The 18,740-nt window shown below is 37.7% G+C and overlaps 1 protein-coding gene across 31 annotated transcripts in view; it reads left to right on the top strand.

Annotated features, from left to right (window-relative positions):
* Positions 1-18,740, top strand: part of ntng1a (netrin g1a) — a 246,632-nt gene that overhangs the window by 102,086 nt on the left and 125,806 nt on the right. The gene's annotated exons all lie outside the window — the stretch shown is intronic.

Below are 18,740 nucleotides of genomic sequence, written 5' to 3' on the forward strand. Positions count from 1 at the left end.
AGGCTGTTTACAGTATTTACGAGGTGAAAATAACGAGTGGAGTGGGACAGTGCAATGAGAGTCTGCTGAGTGACAGAGGACCTAATATCTGGCGTGCAGGGAGTGAAAAGTGAATTATTCAGTATGTTTTGTCGCTAATGTGTTTTATTCATAGGATACATTATTCAGAGCCATATCTGTGAGGCACTTTTGAAAATGCTGACTCCCTCTGATAGATTCCCAAGGTTAGAGCAAGGGCTGTTATCCATTTTGGAGGGTCACTGTCACAATATAGCTCTGCTCTCTGGTTTCCCAAGGGCCTGGAGTAAAAAAAAAAATGGACACATAATTTCACCCTAGCACACCGGTCAGTTATTACTGCAATAACAGATGACTGACAACAGTATGTGCTGAGGTAATGCCTGCCTTCATTTCTGGTTACACTACGGCTATGCACTTACGAAATGGCTGTTTTGGTTGTAGCGAATTAGCTCAAAGTGAATTAAAGATTAATTTGAAGGGGGCTTCAAAAGAATCAACTCTTTAAATTCGAACAAACGAATCGTCCAGCGATCGTTCAAACGGACAGTTGACTTCAACCAAGGCTATTACTATCAAAAATAAAACTCATTTATGTTTAAGCAGGGTAACAAGATTGAAGTTTAAGACATTACATTTATAAATATGCACAGGCACCTTCCTTCATGCATTAAACATTATCTAATAGAAACTAACACATATTGTTGTAGGTTGTAGGAAAGAGTAAAGGAAGAAAAATGAGAGTTTGAGAGAGTGTAATGATGTAAAAACCTCAGATTTTGTAAGACCAAACCAAGCGAACCAAAAATAATCAATTTAACCCTTCTATGGTGTCTTTAGGGTTACATTTGATTGACAGCAGTTCAGTGGTAATGTAGAGGCATGACTTTTGTTATGTTTCACGAGTTCACACTTAGCTCATGATTGATTATAAAGCGTGTTTGTCATGATGTCTCTGAGCTCATAAGATCCTCAAGTCCAGGGCTCCCTTCCATTGCTGGGCGAGAGGGGAGTTTGAGCTCAGATTGATCTTTAAACTCCCTTGCTGTAGAAGCTAATGAACTGATAGGGATTTCTCTTAAGATGTAACTACTTACTAGGAGCATGTTTATGGTGCCCATTTGGATCAGTCAATTAACTTAAGTTATTTATTTTTGGACGGTGAGAGGGGCCCGGGGGAAATCCACGTGAGCACAGGGAGAACATGTGAACTCAATCAAGAAACGTCGACTGGTTTGGTAAGGACTAGAACCAGTGACATTCTTGCTGTGAGGTGGCAGTACTAACCACTGGGCCACCGTGCCACCCATCTAAGAAAGGAGGAGGAGTAGGGGTGGAAGTGGGGATTCTTTAAAACGAAGATGACTGTGATATGGAACTTAGAGTATTTATTGTAACTAAGGAATCGTCTGATTGGTCAGTCATGAATTGGCTAATGCATGGCCAGCTGTGTTCTATCATAAGCACGTGATTCTCTCGAAGTTAGTTTATAAATTAACCCCACAAAGAACTCCCTTTGTTGAGCTCGGTTCCCACATAGTTAGCTGGTGGTCAGCTTGTTGCCCTGTGAGAGGGGTGGAGTCTGTCATTTCAAGTTTTGAAGCAAGCGGCAAAAGGACTAGTCGTGTTGACTTCTGGTTTCACGGCGCACTAAACTTATCTAGACTCTCGATGGATAAGAAAGAAAGAAAGGTATCGGAGATGGTAATGTCTGAGCTGTGGGGTTAACCCATTTTTGTCAGGGAGCACACCTGTTTCCTGGACCTGAAGAGAAGCTGTGTCGGTTCTTTAGGGTTACATTTATTTACACCAGTTCAGTGGTAATCTGGAGCTGTTACTATTGTGATATGAAGAACTCCCCCAGTTGAGCTTGGTTTCCACATGGTTAGCTGGTGGTTGGCTCATTGAGAGGGGTGGAGTCTGCCATTTCAAGTTTTGAAGCAGCAAAAGGACTAGTCATGTTGACTCCTGGTTTCACGTGCACTAAACTTGAATAGACTCTCGACGGGAAAGAAAGAAAGAAATAAAAAGAATAAGAAAGTAAAAGAAAGAAAGGTATCGAAGATGGAAATGTCTGAGTTTTGCAGTTAACCTATTTTTTGTTAGTGTCCATGCCTGCTCCCTGTGTTCTCTTCTTCATTCTGGCCTTCTCTGGTTGTTCTCTGGGGCCCTGATGTTGTATTATTTGTTGAATAAAGCAAAATAATTACGTGTCTGATCGACCACATCTGTGACATGGTTTTAATAAAAGTACAGTTCCTAGTTGCAATAGACCTCTTAAGTACTCGACAGGTATTTTTTATTTATTGTAAAACCTTTCTCTAATTGCTGATTTATCAGGTCACCTTGTTGTCAAGCTGCATAAATTTCTATTGTCCAGCCTTGAAACCCGCTCAGTTTTCTTCCAGTGCATCGAGACCGATCAATTCCAGAGCTGTTAGCCATAAATTGGCAGCAGACATTACATAGATATACTGATTATGCCAATAACAGTTTTTATGATGTCTGTAATCATTCTTTTATTTCCGGCTATTGCCATTAGTGTTCTTTATACAAGAGCTCAATCCTCCGTAATTGATTTCTACTCAGGCTGGCCATGGCCTCCTCACGCTCTCTCTCTCTTACTTTCTGAGGCTGCTGGGCTGTTTCCTCTGATTAGACCCGTAACAGGCCATCGCAGGCAGACAGTGAACCCGCTTCAGGCTGGAGAGAACCAAGCACTGGAGAGACCGATGCTTTACCCTGCAATCTGAAATGCAGGAAAGCAGGACAGATCCATTTGTGAAAAGCTTTTATACCGCCATGGGTGATGACCTTCTCTATGGCAAAAACTTGACCCTCGGTGGCGTACACAACATAATAGCGCCTCCTCAGCCTCCCTTTCAACCAGAGTCTATGCTGTAGACAGTGCTGTTTGTCTCTGATTGTTTTGTGCTTTTGTTGGGGAATTAATGCCAGACACTTGTAGACTTGGATAACACATCATGCCAAGTCAATTTAAGATGTCTGCTTTATCTCTCTTTGTGCACATGTACCTTGTGTTGCTCTCAATCTCTGTGGCTTATTCCTAAATGGGAAACCCTTGCAGTGTTCTCTGAGTTCACACTTTTGTGAAATAATGTCAGGTAGAAGATTGTCTGTTGTGGGAATAGCAGCAGTTTGCAATTAGAGCTCATTGCAACTGAAAAGCAGGGGCCATCTAAGGACATTTTGAAGTCTAAAATGATCAATGATCATTTTAATGATTCATTTTTATGATCAATAATTCGACCCTTTGGTCACTTGCACATAGAGGTCATTAGCTACGTTTCCATCCACCTATTTTTATGTACATTTTGAAAATGCATAATGTTAAGGTTAAGGTTAGGTCGTCAATGCTAATGCGCATAAAAAAAAACATATACGCATTAACTGTGATGGGAAAACTTTTACCAAACAAATTACAGTATGCACATTTAAAAAGGTCATATAATTTTGTTTTAAGAGATCAGGTGATGATAAAAATGTGTGTGAATGGACAAACCAGCAGACTGAGCACACTGTAAACCATCTGAAATGTTGTTTTGGTCATTTTAAAACTCCTTACCATTTGAGTATTAGTGTTATTTTATTAATAATGACCTCCAGAATCCTTTGTGCTCCGCGTCTCATGCTTTTAAACACCAGCGCGCATTCACTGCATGTCAGGATTGCCTTCAGAGGCACAAGTCATTTATTAAATGAAGAAAAGATTCACCAGCTTCTCCTACTGCAGCAAATTTTGTTTTTACTGTTGATATTTGTCGCCAGTTTACCAGGAGGTGACATTTTTGTTCCCTTTGACTGGTTGGATGGAAACACTGCTTTATTTGTGCGTCTTCACACAAATCCAGTTTTGTGCATAAATTTAATTTGCATTTTTGGATGGAAATATAACTATTGTCAGTCCATAAGGCTGCCTGTTCATATCAGGGCTCAAAATTGCAATTGTTTTGGTCGCCAATGCACCCTAAAATTTTATCTATGCAACCTCAAAATATGTTTGGGAGCAGGGTGCAAACTGCGGGGAAGCTAGGGGCAGCTCAGCTCTCCTAATTTAGGCATGGGCTCCCCTGAGAACATGATTTGTGAAACTTTGGGGGGTCTCAAAAAATATTGACTGTGTTATTTTGATCTGCGGTTTCGGTATTGTGTAATGTGATCATGGATTATTATGTGTAAAAGTGCAGAAATATCATTCATTCATGCATGACGGCGACTTACTCCTTACTTAAGAAAAGATAACTACATATGCTCTTCTTGTCATGAGCAACAAGGTGTGGGGGCGCTGCAGAGCAAAGTCCAGTCATGTCAAAGACTGACAGCCTGATGCTTTCATATGGATGAGACCACTACTTATTCCATTTCTGAACCAAATTATATGACATTGTGTTTAGTTTTTTCATTGCTTCATACAGTAGGCCAAAACAATGTTTTAATTTTAAACACAGTGACATTGCTGTAAACGTTTGACAAGTAAGTTAAAAGCAGGTAAACTTGACAAAACAGTACCCCTTTAATAATAGTGTTTATTTCATATTAGAATTTACAATTATGTTTTACCGGAGTGAAAAATTAGATCCCATGATATTCTATATGCCTATGTATAATAAAGCATATGCTGTCCTCAATGCCATCATCTTGAGCTTATAGAGCGAAAAGAAAAATGATAGGCTAGATGACGAGGTTATTTATTTATTATTGTTGTAAACATTCATGTTCGTTGATTTTATACATATATAAATGAATGTATTCTTCTCACAGAAGCACTGCAGGTAAAACTAGAAGATGTTCTGTTGTTTAGGCTGCTATTGGCTGTTATAAACCGATCCATTCACGTTCTGTTCTAGAGCAGTGGGCCAATAAGAAGAGCTTGAAGGTGGGGCAGACATTGTGGGATTTGTTTATTGGAGAAAGTTGACATGTCAACTGTTTTAAACCTTTCCTGAGTGCTGTGTTTGGCGTTCTTTGATGCAGAGATGCATTCTGCGTGAATTTCTCCTAAATCGGCGCATGCGGTAAACATTTTGCTGTAAAAACTGGTCGCACGGCAACAATTTTATGCACTCGCACACATGCTCCCAAATATATTTTGAGGTTGCATAGACAAAATTTCAGGTGTATATACGACCAAAATAGCTGCAATTTCGAGCCCTGAGTTATTATCATTAACTAAGTTTCATTCATGTCAAGCAGTGCGTGCAGGGCCAGTGGGCACATGCATGTTTTTATGTTAGTTATTTTAGATTAGTGTTGATTTCAAATGCAATAAACCTGTTAATATAACACCTGTAGTAACGGTGCTCATAAATAAATTATGCGACAAATTTTTTCAAGTTAGGAGCACCGGTGCTACCAAGCATAAAGGATAACTTCAAACCTTGCATATGATGAGCCACATTTGTGATTGTGTTTTCTCTAAATATCGTTAATTTTAAAGGAAATCACTCTAGCATTTAATAATCAACACTTACAACCTCAAGTTTGTGGTCCCTTAGTACATCCAAAAGGTTGCCCTTGTATTTAACCTCTGGAAATTCTCTCATGTTACATCACGACTCAGGTCTCTGCACTGACTGCCAGTAATTGCTAGAATAAATTAAAGACAGAACAAAAACTCTTCTTTGGTCTGTGCTACCACTACCTTTAGACTTAAATCAAACAGCCGGTGACTGCTATCAGCCATTTCTGACACCTTGCTTCCCAATTTCTCCATGTTCACACTCATCATGCTTTGGTTTTTTTCTACTCTTGCCACTTGGTATTGGATTTGAACACTGCAGCTCTCTGCAGCCAGTTTCACTATAGACTCACATCTTAAAGATTGAACTCATGCATCACTTCAAATGGTCGTTGGAACAAAATTAGCTGGGGTTTCCATATTTACAGTTAGACGAGATATAATTCAAATGGCTTGTTCGCCAGTGCTGTGGCGTAACAGACAATTCAAAGAAACACTCCTCACTAATGCAACAGCCCTAGACGACCGCTCCTTTCATCATATGATATTATACTCCTAGAAGAAATGAACAGTATGACAGGGAGCTGATTATAATAAGGAAAATGGAACAATTACACAGTTGCAGAAAGAAAACTAGATTGTGGTTTAAAATCATAATGGCTTTTAGACGAGGATTGTCCGATTGCAGCATTACTCAAGCATTCATTATTTTATAAAGTGACATCGCTTTATTTATGTTTTGATATATAATTCTGACCTTTTCCTGCATATTTCTGCGTGATATTGTGGAGCTCGGGGAGTGATGGAAGACATTTTGGTTCATCAGCCTTCTCTCAGAGCGGTGCCATTCCTCAAGTGGCTTAGCATTGACATTTCAGTGAGATTTGAGTGTGCTGTCAGCTACAATATGCCTCCTCTCATATTTAAATGTGCGTCTCGATGAAAGCCGAGGGGAAAAGGCTTCTGCCAATACAGTGTAGTCTCAGACAAATGGTGACATTCGACTTTAATCAAATAGTTTATTCATGCCGAATTCATGCTGAGAGATTGCACAAAACCAGCCACAAAGCAGCTTTGAAAAGTGCTGACTTTCATGAATGGACTGAGGCAAATATTTGCATTTTAACACTATTGAGAAACTAATTACTTTTCAATAAAATTGTTAAACATCTAAGGTGTTGTGCTGCATGATGGATATATTTATTTGTTTTATTTTTGTAGTTGTAGAGCTGCTAGAAATCAAAGGCTGCGGTTGCTACTTATTGAAGTGGTTGCAATGTATCAGAGCCTATCACTGTAAAGTAAACAAACCAATTGGGATTGTCAGTCTTGGTCAGACATTAGCAAATACTAAAATAAAAATACAAAAAAAAAAAATGTGATTCATGGATTTTTACAATTTATTTATTTATGCCTCAATGACACCATCTGCCTATGCATTAATGAAATTAACAGTTGGATGTGACAAATATTTCTTCAGTTAAACAAAGAGAAAATGAAGTCATTGCATTTGGTAACAGAGATGAGGTTCTCAAGGTGAATGCCTACCTTGTATCTAGGGGTCAAACAACAAAAAATAAGGTCAATAATCTTGGCGTGATTCTGGAGTCAGATCTGAGTTTCAGCTGTCATGTCAAAGCAGTTACTTAATCAACATGCTATCATCTCAAAAACATTTCAAGAACTAGATGCTTTGTTTCCAGTGAGGATGAAGAGAAACTTGTTCATGGTTTTATCAGCAGCCGGGTGGATTACTGTAATGGACTCCTCATTGGCCTTCCAAAAAAGAATGTCAGGCAGTTGCAGCTGATCCAGAACGCTTCTGCCAGTATTGTTATCTTGGGCAGATTTAAAAAAAAGTGTAAAAGGATAATAATATTGGTAAAATATATATATAATAAAAATCTGTCATCAAGTACACTTGGGCGGCCGTTAATATACCTTGGTGGCCTGCCCAAGTAAAGTCAGTGTGTGAGAAGCACTGTAATGGATATTTTTGTACAGTGTATTGAACTTAGAACATGAAACAATAGCTTAGCAGTCTATATTCATAACCGTACACTAAATGACTTTTTTTGGGTTTAGTAGTTTTGTAATAGGAGTGTGCTACCTGTTGTAGCATCATAGCACCTGGTTCATGCCGGTACACTGTTAGCTGTTTGGTGGCTTGACATCATGAATGAAAACCAGGTTCAGAACCCAGTGCTGAAACGTCTTCCCTTGTGAGGGGCATTGAACAAGTCACTTAACCTCTGCTTGCTCTAAAGGCCGTGCAGAATAACTGTGTGCTTGTGTGTTCTGACCCATCCTTTTGCCTGTTGCAGAAATGTGAAGGGCCATAAAAACTCTGGGGTTTTAAGTTAGAAAAGGACACACGGAAACTCACGATCAAGGGGGCTGAAGTGTAGAATTCAGTTTCAGACGTATTATTTTATTCACAATCTCTTCAGTGAAATGTACTGACAGTTTGTCATGTTAGACTGTAGTAAATGTAGTATGTGTCTTTACACACCACCCTACCCAGCAAATTACTATTTGATATGTCAAAACTGTGGGAATCAGTTAATATCTTTCACAGAGAAGTTCTCTGACAGGATGGGCAACAGTTTGGAGCGTGACAGAAAGCACATAAATAAGTTAGCTTTGTGTGCTTTTTGAATTTATTCACCTCGGCGCAGTAATAGAAAGTAGTATTTCTTATAGTCGAAGCTTCCTGCCATATCTTAACTCTATCAGGACATGGATTAAGTGCATACTGGCTGCTACAACAAGATAAGAATGTATTTCCCCAATGCTGCTATCCCATAATGCATGCTGACAACTTTTCATCAGTTTTTTTTTTTTGTACCTGCCAAAAAAATGAGTAGAATGGAGAGTACAACAGAACCAGTAAGTGGAAATTTCCCATTATATTGTGGAATAAAGCTGAACACGTCACAGAGGTAAGATGTCTTTCTCTTGTAATGGCTGGAGGAAGTACAGGCGCTTTAAGCTAAAATGGTTTTCATATAAGCATTTATCCTGACATTTACCCTCACAGAGTTGCACACAAAAAATATTTAACAAGAAAATGCAGCTCAACTGGAAAATCATACTCTTAAATGAACGCAAACATTTCAAACGCTGCCGTGCAATATTGGAAAATCATTTTGTCTGGTCTGTAATTTGCTCTGTGAATACGTCCCAATGGAGCTCTTGGCTTGCAGATAATGAGCCCACCGTCATTTGGCTTCTAGTTTTTATTTCTATGACACAGGGAATTTTCTTTAATGTATTCCATTTGACTAAGGGCTTCTTTTCTCTCTCCCTCTCTAATGCAAGACGAGACTAAATCCCTCTCCTGGTAATGGGGCTTTTGTTGGTTTCCACAGTTCATCACGCATGGAAAATTCTCAGCTCAAACCTTCTCTGAGGACGGCTTCTAAGAATAGGCAGAATTCTGTAGTAGCCTATCTGAAACAGGGTCCTGGGATCCATTTACTTTTAATTGCTGTCTCTGTCTTTAGGCTACAGATCTTTCCCTCTTTTCCTTTCTTTCTGTCTTTCTTTCTTTCTTTCTTTCTTTCTTTCTTTCTTTCTTTCTTTCTTTCTTTCTTTCTTTCTTTCTTTCTTTCTTTCTGTCTTTCTTTCTTTCTTTCTTTGTATTTGCCTTTATGTTGAGGCTTTGTTTACAGTTTTACAGTTTTTATGTCTTTTGGAGAAACTTTTTCCACTAAAATGTTAATTTGTGGGTTTAGATATGTTCAGAGGAAACATTTTAAATGTCAACTACTTAATTTTCTTATTAGGACAAGCTAAAATAAGAGCATATAGTACAAGAAAGCAAAAAAAAAAAAATGAAAGTAGTTTGAGTTATAAATTGTTGTTATTGTTAATTCTGTCAAATTGATTTTTTTTTAAAGCTATGGATGATCCTCCTTTTGGCTTGATGTGGTGTTACGGTGGCGCTTTGTGTGAGGTTTATGAAAATGAGTTGGTTTTTGCTCACGTTTTAGTTTTATTTTTCTTTCTTTCTTTCTTTCTTTCTTTCTTTCTTTCTTTCTTTCTTTCTTTCTTTCTTTCTTAATTTCTTTTTTTCTTTCTTTCTTTCTTTCTTTCTTTCTTTCTTTCTTTCTTTCTTTCTATCCATCCATCCATCCATCCATCCATCCATCCATCATCCATCCATCCATCCATCCATCCATCCATCCATCCATCCATCCATCCATCCATCCATCCATCCATCCATCCATCCATCTTTCTTTCTTTCTTTCTTTCTTTCTTTCTTTCTTTCTTTCTTTCTTTCTTTCTTTCTTTCTTTCTTTCTTTCTTTCTTTTCTTTCACCCACCCATTCTGTCTGCTTGTGTTTGTTGTCTGTCTCACTCTCTGTGTTACTAGCACCATCACGCTCGCGTTGGCTCTGCCGACATAGTGACTTTCACAATCTGTTTAGCATTTGAAAACGGATAGGCTGCGAAATGAAAAGTGGCAGAAAATAATCTAATAGTTACTCAAACATTATACATAGACACATGGATAACACATGCACACAAACACAAATATTTTACCAACTTGAATAAATCATCCTGTGCACAGTACGAGGAGATGTATTGCTTTTGGCACTGTTGAATTATATCCATGAAGGCTGATATCGTTCATGGTGTTGCACATGGTCAGGGGGGTTTAAAGGACGAGATACACAATTTGAGCCACATTAACAGCCATTTGTGAGCGTGTGAAGGGACAGAGAGATTAATGAGTATGTTCAGTTTCTAGATGTCAAAGCCAAGCCATTTACTAATTGGAGACAGACTGAAAGAGCTGAGTAAAGGAAGGAGGCTATCGATAAAAAAATTGATCTTCGTAAATGGGCAATGGACCACGAATGGCAACGTTTCTTGACTGAGGTGAAAGGGATTGATTAAAAAAGGAAGAAAAAAAGAGAACTTCACAAACACACAATTCGAGCCATATCTCTCATTTTCTGTCTTTTTCAAAATGGTCAGTGGAGGATGGATTAATAGGGCTATTCATTTTCAAGGAGTGGAAAGAAAAAGAAAAAAAAAACTGTCTTTTCAAGGGATAGCAGGCGATGAGAAAAGGGCTGAGAAGGCTCTCTGCAGGCCTCAGGGGCTGGATCTCTGTTTCTGAGAGCCGTGTGAAGTCAGAAAGAAAGAGAGAGACTCTTCACTGGCCCCTAGACGGACTGCTTCAACTGACTGACAGCTCAAAAATGCAATGATCTGTTATGTCTGTCGCAGGCACTGCAGAGAAAATTTGAAATCAATAACAATGCAATCAGAACCCTGAATCAAATGCTAAATATTTCCCTAGACACTTGCTGCACTTTGCTTTTTTGATGAATTACTAATATGCTTCTGAGCTTATTGCTAGAAGCCCATGATTGGCAGTCAGGTGTGATGCTGCTGATGATGGAAGAGCACCTAATCGTACCCTAATATTTATGACTTGTGCTTTATTATGCTAACCCTTTCACGCAGAGTTTTAAATACTCTAGCTGATTTCTTTTTGCCCTTTTCAGTAAATGTTGTAATTATATTGGGAAATTTCCGATAGTCAAATATGTGATAGAACATATATTTAGTCTTTTAAACAGCTTAATAATGGTTGTATTATTTCTAATATGATGGGTAATGAGTGCCGTCGTTGCTGCTAGAAGAGATATGGCTGTGATCGGAAGTTGTTTTATTTTTTTTTATTTGTGATAGAAGTATTATTATTTTTTTATTTACACAATCATTTATTAGCATCTACCCCTACCTCGTCCCTAAACCCAACCCTCACAGTAATGTAAAAATATTATTTGTTGTACAGCGTCACACAAATTATGATATATTAATGTGAGTATCCTTTTTCTGTGCCTCAGCATGCCGTCAGATTTGAATTTTAAAAGTTGATGGTATGCGCTCAGAAAGTTCTAATCACACCAGTGTGATTGTACTCTTCAGGGACCAGCCAAGCCTGATCACACCGTTGTGAATTACATATTAGTAATTCATCAAAAAAAGCATTGTTTCATGTGAAAGTGGGCAGAAGAGAGGCTTTTGTGAGAGCGTATTAACATAACATCTAGGCTTGGGCGGTATCCAAACTGTGATACCGTCAAACCTTCTTCCTATTTTACCTTCGTATACAGCAGGGGTCACCAATCTCGGTCCTGGAGGGCCGGTGTCCCTGCCGGGTTTAGCTCCAACTTGCCTCAACACACCTGCCTGATTGTTTCAAGTATACCTAGTAAGACCTTGATTAGCTTGTTCAGGTGTGTTTGATTACGGTTGGAGCTAAAGTCTGCAGGACTCAGACAGCGTCACCAAACGGTTGGCTTGTGCCTAAACCATTCAGAAACTATACTGTATATGCAAGTTTTGAGGTATTTCTGTCTCTCACAGTCACCTTTTTGTTACACAATTTGCAAATTGCCTCGTCCCTATTAACCGCCTTTCTCTTCTCATTCGATCGAAACCTGAAATACTGCCAAACTGTGATGACAATTACGCATATGCATTTTTAGGCAATAAATAAATTATATTTAATATTTAATTCTTGTCTCCTATTTAAGTGTATTGTTTTTTATGATGGTATAACGGTATTGAAACTGATAGCTTTGCTATTTTTAGATCCCGCAGTATACCAGAATACTGTATTACCACCCAAGCTTAATAACATTCTCTCTTTTTTTTTTTTTTGGCAGAACTTCTTGAGTGCTTTACATAAAAAATAGTCTAAAGACCTTAATGGACAAGTTAGTATAAGTTTTGTTTTTAAAATGTAGTTTCACATCATCAATAAAGTGGTCAAATAATTATTTTCTGTGCTGATATTGATTAATAATTTTACATTTTTATAATGTAGTTTTTTAGAAAAACATTGACTTTTGAACATCGATTTCTTTGTCTCTTTTTTGTTAAAGTCTAACTAAAGAGACAAAACATACAGCTCTGATGCACACTTTTTGCTATAATCACTATTTACTGCACAAATGAGACTGTCCCAGGACCAAATTAGGAGAGGCCCAAGAGCTTTCATTTAATTAGTAAGACCCTGATTAAAAACAGGAGCAAATTACAGTTTCTTGAGAGGGCGAGCAAAGGAAGAGAAATGGACGTGCCATTGAGCGGTTACAGAAGTGCTGTCTGTAGTGAGATTGTTAGCTCTTTATTGCTGCTCTCCAATCTGTAAATTGAGTCTGTTGGTGGATGGACTGCAGTGTCTGCAAGTCTGTGTCCCGCAGGCAGCAGCCGGCACATGTCTGGCATTTAAAACTCCCTTTTCACTCCCCTCTATTCAGACTGACATCTTCTTCAAGCTCCTCCCCTCAGCTCTCTTAAAACAATAGAAAAATAAAATGTAAAAATAATTATGGGATTTTATGCTCATGTCTGTTTGTTTCAAGAGGTTTCTTGTGTAATCTATATTTATGTTGATTTTTCACTTTCTCGATGCAATCAATCAGGCTACTATAATGATACCAGGGTTCGCAAAATTTCTAAATTCCTGGTAGCCCTCAGGCAGAAATTCTACAGTTTTTGGTATAAAAATAATATCAATTTAAATGTAAGCAGCCCAAATAGAAAATACATTATTTGGTAACGCTTGCTTTTACAACCCGCAAAGTACCGCGTAAGTACAGTGAAATTACAGTGTACTTTTCTGTACGTACTGTGTAAGTATAATGAACGTATGTGTAGGTATGAGGGAACAAACCGTAATGCTTGGGTAAAAAGGGGGTAACAACCAGATGTTCATCACAAAAATTACCGCGTAAGTACAGTGAAATAACGGTGTACTTTTCTGTACCTATAGTGTAAGTATAAATAACGTTTACATAAGTATAAGGGAACAAACTGTAATGCTCGGGTAATAAGGGGGTAACAACCAGATATTTAGCATGAAAGGTACCGCTTAAGTACAGTGAAATAACGGTGCACTTTTCTTTAAATTGCAAAAGAACAAACCATAATGTTTGCGTAAAAGGGGAGTAACAATAAGATATACATCACGCAAAGAAGTATATTAAGTTTACGATGTACATTTCTTCAAGTATTGTATACATATAAAGAATTATGCAAGGATGGTGACAACCTATTGCTATCTGCATATGTACTGTATATGCACCTGCGTGAGTACATTAGTACTCTTATTCAGTGCTTGGGTTTTATATGGGGTGTTTAATGAATAAAAGGTTTACAACCTGTGAAATTATGAACCCTTATTGTATACTGTATGTATTTTAAATCTGCAATTCAATATAAAATATATTTCCATACACTACTTACCTTATGTTTACTCGTCGATCTCACCAAAGCCATCAATGTCTCCATAACTCACTATCAACAAATAACTTTGCATGACATAGGCCTACCGTCAGGGTTCAATGCAGATTAAAACAGGCTCGCATCTTTACTGCTGTTGCACAGGGGGGCTAACTGTTGCATTTCAGTAAATGTATAGCTGATGCTTTATAGAAAAATCTAGTAATTTGGTCTTCAATCAATAAAAACTGCGGCTGTAGTTTACTCTGTTCTTAGTGTTCAAGTATACACTAGTATGTTAAAGTTCAGCTTCTTCCCTATTTGTTCCCTGTAGTTAAAGGGTAAATACAGTATTTGTTACCTCCTTGTTACCTGTACTTACAGGGTAAATACCACATTTGAGGGTTGTAAATTAAAGTGAAGCTTTGTTCCTCTCTTGTTACCTCCTTGTTACCTGTACTTACAGGGTAAATACCACATTTGAGGGTTGTAAATTAAAGTGAAGCTTTGTTCCTCTCTTGTTACCTCCTTGTTACCTGTACTTACAGGGTAAATACAACATTTGAGGGTTGTAAATTAAAGTGAAGCTTTGTTCCTCTCTTGTTACCTGTAGTTAAAGGGTAAATACAACATTTGTTCCCCCCTTGTTCCCTTTAGTTTACAATGTAAAATCTTGAAGGCAGTGAAATAAATATACAAACACACAATATATTTCTTCTTTACTTTGTAACCTTTATTTTAATAAATAAGCATTTTAAAAGACTTCATATTAATCAAACATTGTCTTGTCTATCATTGCCTATACTCATTCATTTTCTCTTCGGCTTTGTCCTTTTGTTAATCTGGGGTCGCCATAGTGGAATAAACCACCATCTTATCCTGCATATGTTTTACGCAGTGGATGCCCTTCCAGCTGCAACCCATCTCTGGGAAACATCCATACACACCCACTCACACACATTCACTACGGACAATTTAGCCTACCCAATTCACCTGTACCGCATGTCTTTGGACTGTGAGGGAAACCGGAGCACCCGGAGGAAACCCACGCGAACGCAGGGAGAACTCCATGCAGAAACCTTCTTGATGTGAGGAAACAGCACTACCTACTGTGCCACCGTGTTGCCACCCAGCTGCAACCCATCACTGGGAAACATCCATACACACTCATTCACACACATACACTACGGACAATTTTACCTTACCCAATGTCACCACATATTTTTGGACTTGTGGGAGCACCCGGAGGAAACCCACGCTAACATGGGGAGAACATGCAAACTCCACACAGAAATGCCAACTGACCCAGCCGAGGCTCGAACCAGCGACCTTCTTGCTGTGAGGCGATTGTGCTACCCACTGCGCCTGCCTATACTCAAACAGCAAAATAACACATTATTTCCTTCCCCCTTTTTTTCTGGCATCTCTTGCTTGGCTTCCTCTTCTGCTCTTCTCAGCTTCCACTGAGGACTCTGATGGTGAGTGGCTGATGAAATCCCATGGGTCTTGCTGCTCTGCATTTATATAAAATATATGAACAGACAGAAAGGCTTTTAGTAAGCTATAGACATGTTTATTTTCCTGTTTAATGTGTGTGTAGTGGTTGTCCAACAATTTCACACACTAAACATTTACAGATACCATACAGACACTATACATTACTATCAAACAAAAGTACTATCATCAGATCATATGGGAGATTGTGATCATTTATAGTGATAATAATTAAAGCGCAGAGGGGAAAAGGCTTAAATAGTAGGCTACTGTGCTAAAGTCCTAGGCAAACGTTACTAGTAATTGGGGGGGGGGGGTATTGATATATCAAACTGGCATGCTACAGACAATATCAATTTACATTTCCAAACATTAATTTTGTCATAAACTTTGCTGTAATTAACGTATAAAGGGAAACGTATAAAGTATAAAATTGTCCGTAGTGTATGTGTGTGAATGAGTGTGTATGGATGTTTCCCAGTGATGGGTTGCAGCTGGGTGGCAACACGGTGGCACAGTAGGTAGTGCTGTTTCCTCACATCAAGAAGGTTTCTGCATGGAGTTCTCCCTGCGTTCGCGTGGGTTTCCTCCGGGTGCTCCGGTTTCCCTCACAGTCCAAAGACATGCGGTACAGGTGAATTGGGTAGGCTAAATTGTCCGTAGTGAATGTGTGTGAGTGGGTGTGTATGGATGTTTCCCAGAGATGGGTTGCAGCTGGAAGGGCATCCACTGCGTAAAACATATGCAGGATAAGATGGTGGTTTATTCCACTATGGCGACCCCAGATTAACAAAAGGACAAAGCCGAAGAGAAAATGAATGAGTATAGGCAATGATAGACAAGACAATGTTTGATTAATATGAAGTCTTTTAAAATGCTTATTTATTAAAATAAAGGTTACAAAGTAAAGAAGAAATATATTGTGTGTTTGTATATTTATTTCACTGCCTTCAAGATTTTACATTGTAAACTAAAGGGAACAAGGGGGGAACAAATGTTGTATTTACCCTTTAACTACAGGTAACAAGAGAGGAACAAAGCTTCACTTTAATTTACAACCCTCAAATGTTGTATTTACCCTGTAAGTACAGGTAACAAGGAGGTAACAAGAGAGGAACAAAGCTTCACTTTAATTTACAACCCTCAAATGTGGTATTTACCCTGTAAGTACAGGTAACAAGGAGGTAACAAGAGAGGAACAAAGCTTCACTTTAATTTACAACCCTCAAATGTGGTATTTACCCTGTAAGTACAGGTAACAAGGAGGTAACAAATACTGTATTTACCCTTTAACTACAGGGAACAAATAGGGAAGAAGCTGAACTTTAACATACTAGTGTATACTTGAACACTAAGAACAGAGTAAACTACAGCCGCAGTTTTTATTGATTGAAGACCAAATTACTAGATTTTTCTATAAAGCATCAGCTATACATTTACTGAAATGCAACAGTTAGCCCCCCTGTGCAACAGCAGTAAAGATGCGAGCCTGTTTTAATCTGCATTGAACCCTGACGGTAGGCCTATGTCATGCAAAGTTATTTGTTGATAGTGAGTTATGGAGACATTGATGGCTTTGGTGAGATCGACGAGTAAACATAAGGTAAGTAGTGTATGGAAATATATTTTATATTGAATTGCAGATTTAAAATACATACAGTATACAATAAGGGTTCATAATTTCACAGGTTGTAAACCTTTTATTCATTAAACACCCCATATAAAACCCAAGCACTGAATAAGAGTACTAATGTACTCACGCAGGTGCATATACAGTACATATGCAGATAGCAATAGGTTGTCACCATCCTTGCATAATTCTTTATATGTATACAATACTTGAAGAAATGTACATCGTAAACTTAATATACTTCTTTGCGTGATGTATATCTTATTGTTACTCCCCTTTTACGCAAACATTATGGTTTGTTCTTTTGCAATTTAAAGAAAAGTGCACCGTTATTTCACTGTACTTAAGCGGTACCTTTCATGCTAAATATCTGGTTGTTACCCCCTTATTACCCGAGCATTACAGTTTGTTCCCTTATACTTATGTAAACGTTATTTATACTTACACTATAGGTACAGAAAAGTACACCGTTATTTCACTGTACTTACGCGGTAATTTTTGTGATGAACATCTGGTTGTTACCCCCTTTTTACCCAAGCATTACGGTTTGTTCCCTCATACCTACACATACGTTCATTATACTTACACAGTACGTACAGAAAAGTACACTGTAATTTCACTGTACTTACGCGGTACTTTGCGGGTTGTAAAAGAAAGCGTTACCCATTATTTATTAAATAAAAGCAAAAATATACATACTATGATAAAATTGTAATATTTTACTTAAATAATTTTTTTTAAATAACCAAAAAATGATTAAGTGAACATCGTTTCAGTTTATTTTTTGCAGCTATAAAGCCATTTAAATATGTTACCGAGTAATCTTTATATGTTTTTAACAGAAAGAATAAAAACTCAAACAGGTTTAAAACAAGTGAAAGAAGTAAATAGTGGGTGCATTTTCATTTTTAGGTAACTGCCCTTTTAACTATCCCTTTAACTAAGTGTAAGTCCAAAAATTAAACAGACATTTCCTTTCACAGGCCGACTGCCAGTTATTTACCGATCCTGTTGAATTATTGCAAAAAGTAGACAGATGACATTAACGTATTCTTATTAACTTGATGATGTGTATTCTATCTTTTTTAAGCATGTGCGTCTGTTCTGCAGATACTTTTCACAAAGACATGCACACTAGCATAGTTAAAAATGTAACTTTTTTTCGTTAACTGAATGGCTAACTAACGTATCTTGATATTGAATTAATGCATAAAGATATATATATATTTTTAATTTCGCATCGCTTGAAATAGTTTATGATGTGAGACAGCTTGTTTACGAACAAAAGAAAGACATGTCCTATTAAACTGTACAGTTCTTTACAATTCTGATGTAAGAAATGAACGTGTTATAAATCATTTAGGTCACACTTTATTTTGATGGTCCGCTTGTTGAATTGAAGTTACATTGCATATATATGCCAACTAAGATTATAACATGCCAACTAAGATTACACATTAGATTATAAGTAGACTGTTAGGTTGGGGTTTAGTGTTAGTTTAAGTTGACATATTCTTGCAAAGTTTCTTATAGTCAGTTAAATGTCTGTTGAAAGAACAGTATCAACAGACATTAAGCAGTGTTTACTAATATTCAAATGAACCATCAAAATAAAGTGTTACCATTATTTATTTTATTTTATTATTATTTTTAAGTTGTCCCTAAATAAATGTCACTTTGTTGAAGTCATTATTTTAAACTGGCATGTAAGGTAACGGAATGTATCAGGAGGATGTTTTGTTTATGCTGCTGCTAGAGACACGTTAACGTGATTTAAATATAAAACATATGATTATTACATTTAAAACTCAGCTCAGTATATTGCTGTATCTGAATCATATGTCAGTGTGATCTCAGAGTGAGTGA

The sequence above is a fragment of the Danio rerio genome, chromosome 24 (assembly GCF_049306965.1).
Source record: "Danio rerio strain Tuebingen ecotype United States chromosome 24, GRCz12tu, whole genome shotgun sequence".
NCBI classification, from domain to species: Eukaryota; Metazoa; Chordata; class Actinopteri; order Cypriniformes; family Danionidae; genus Danio; species Danio rerio.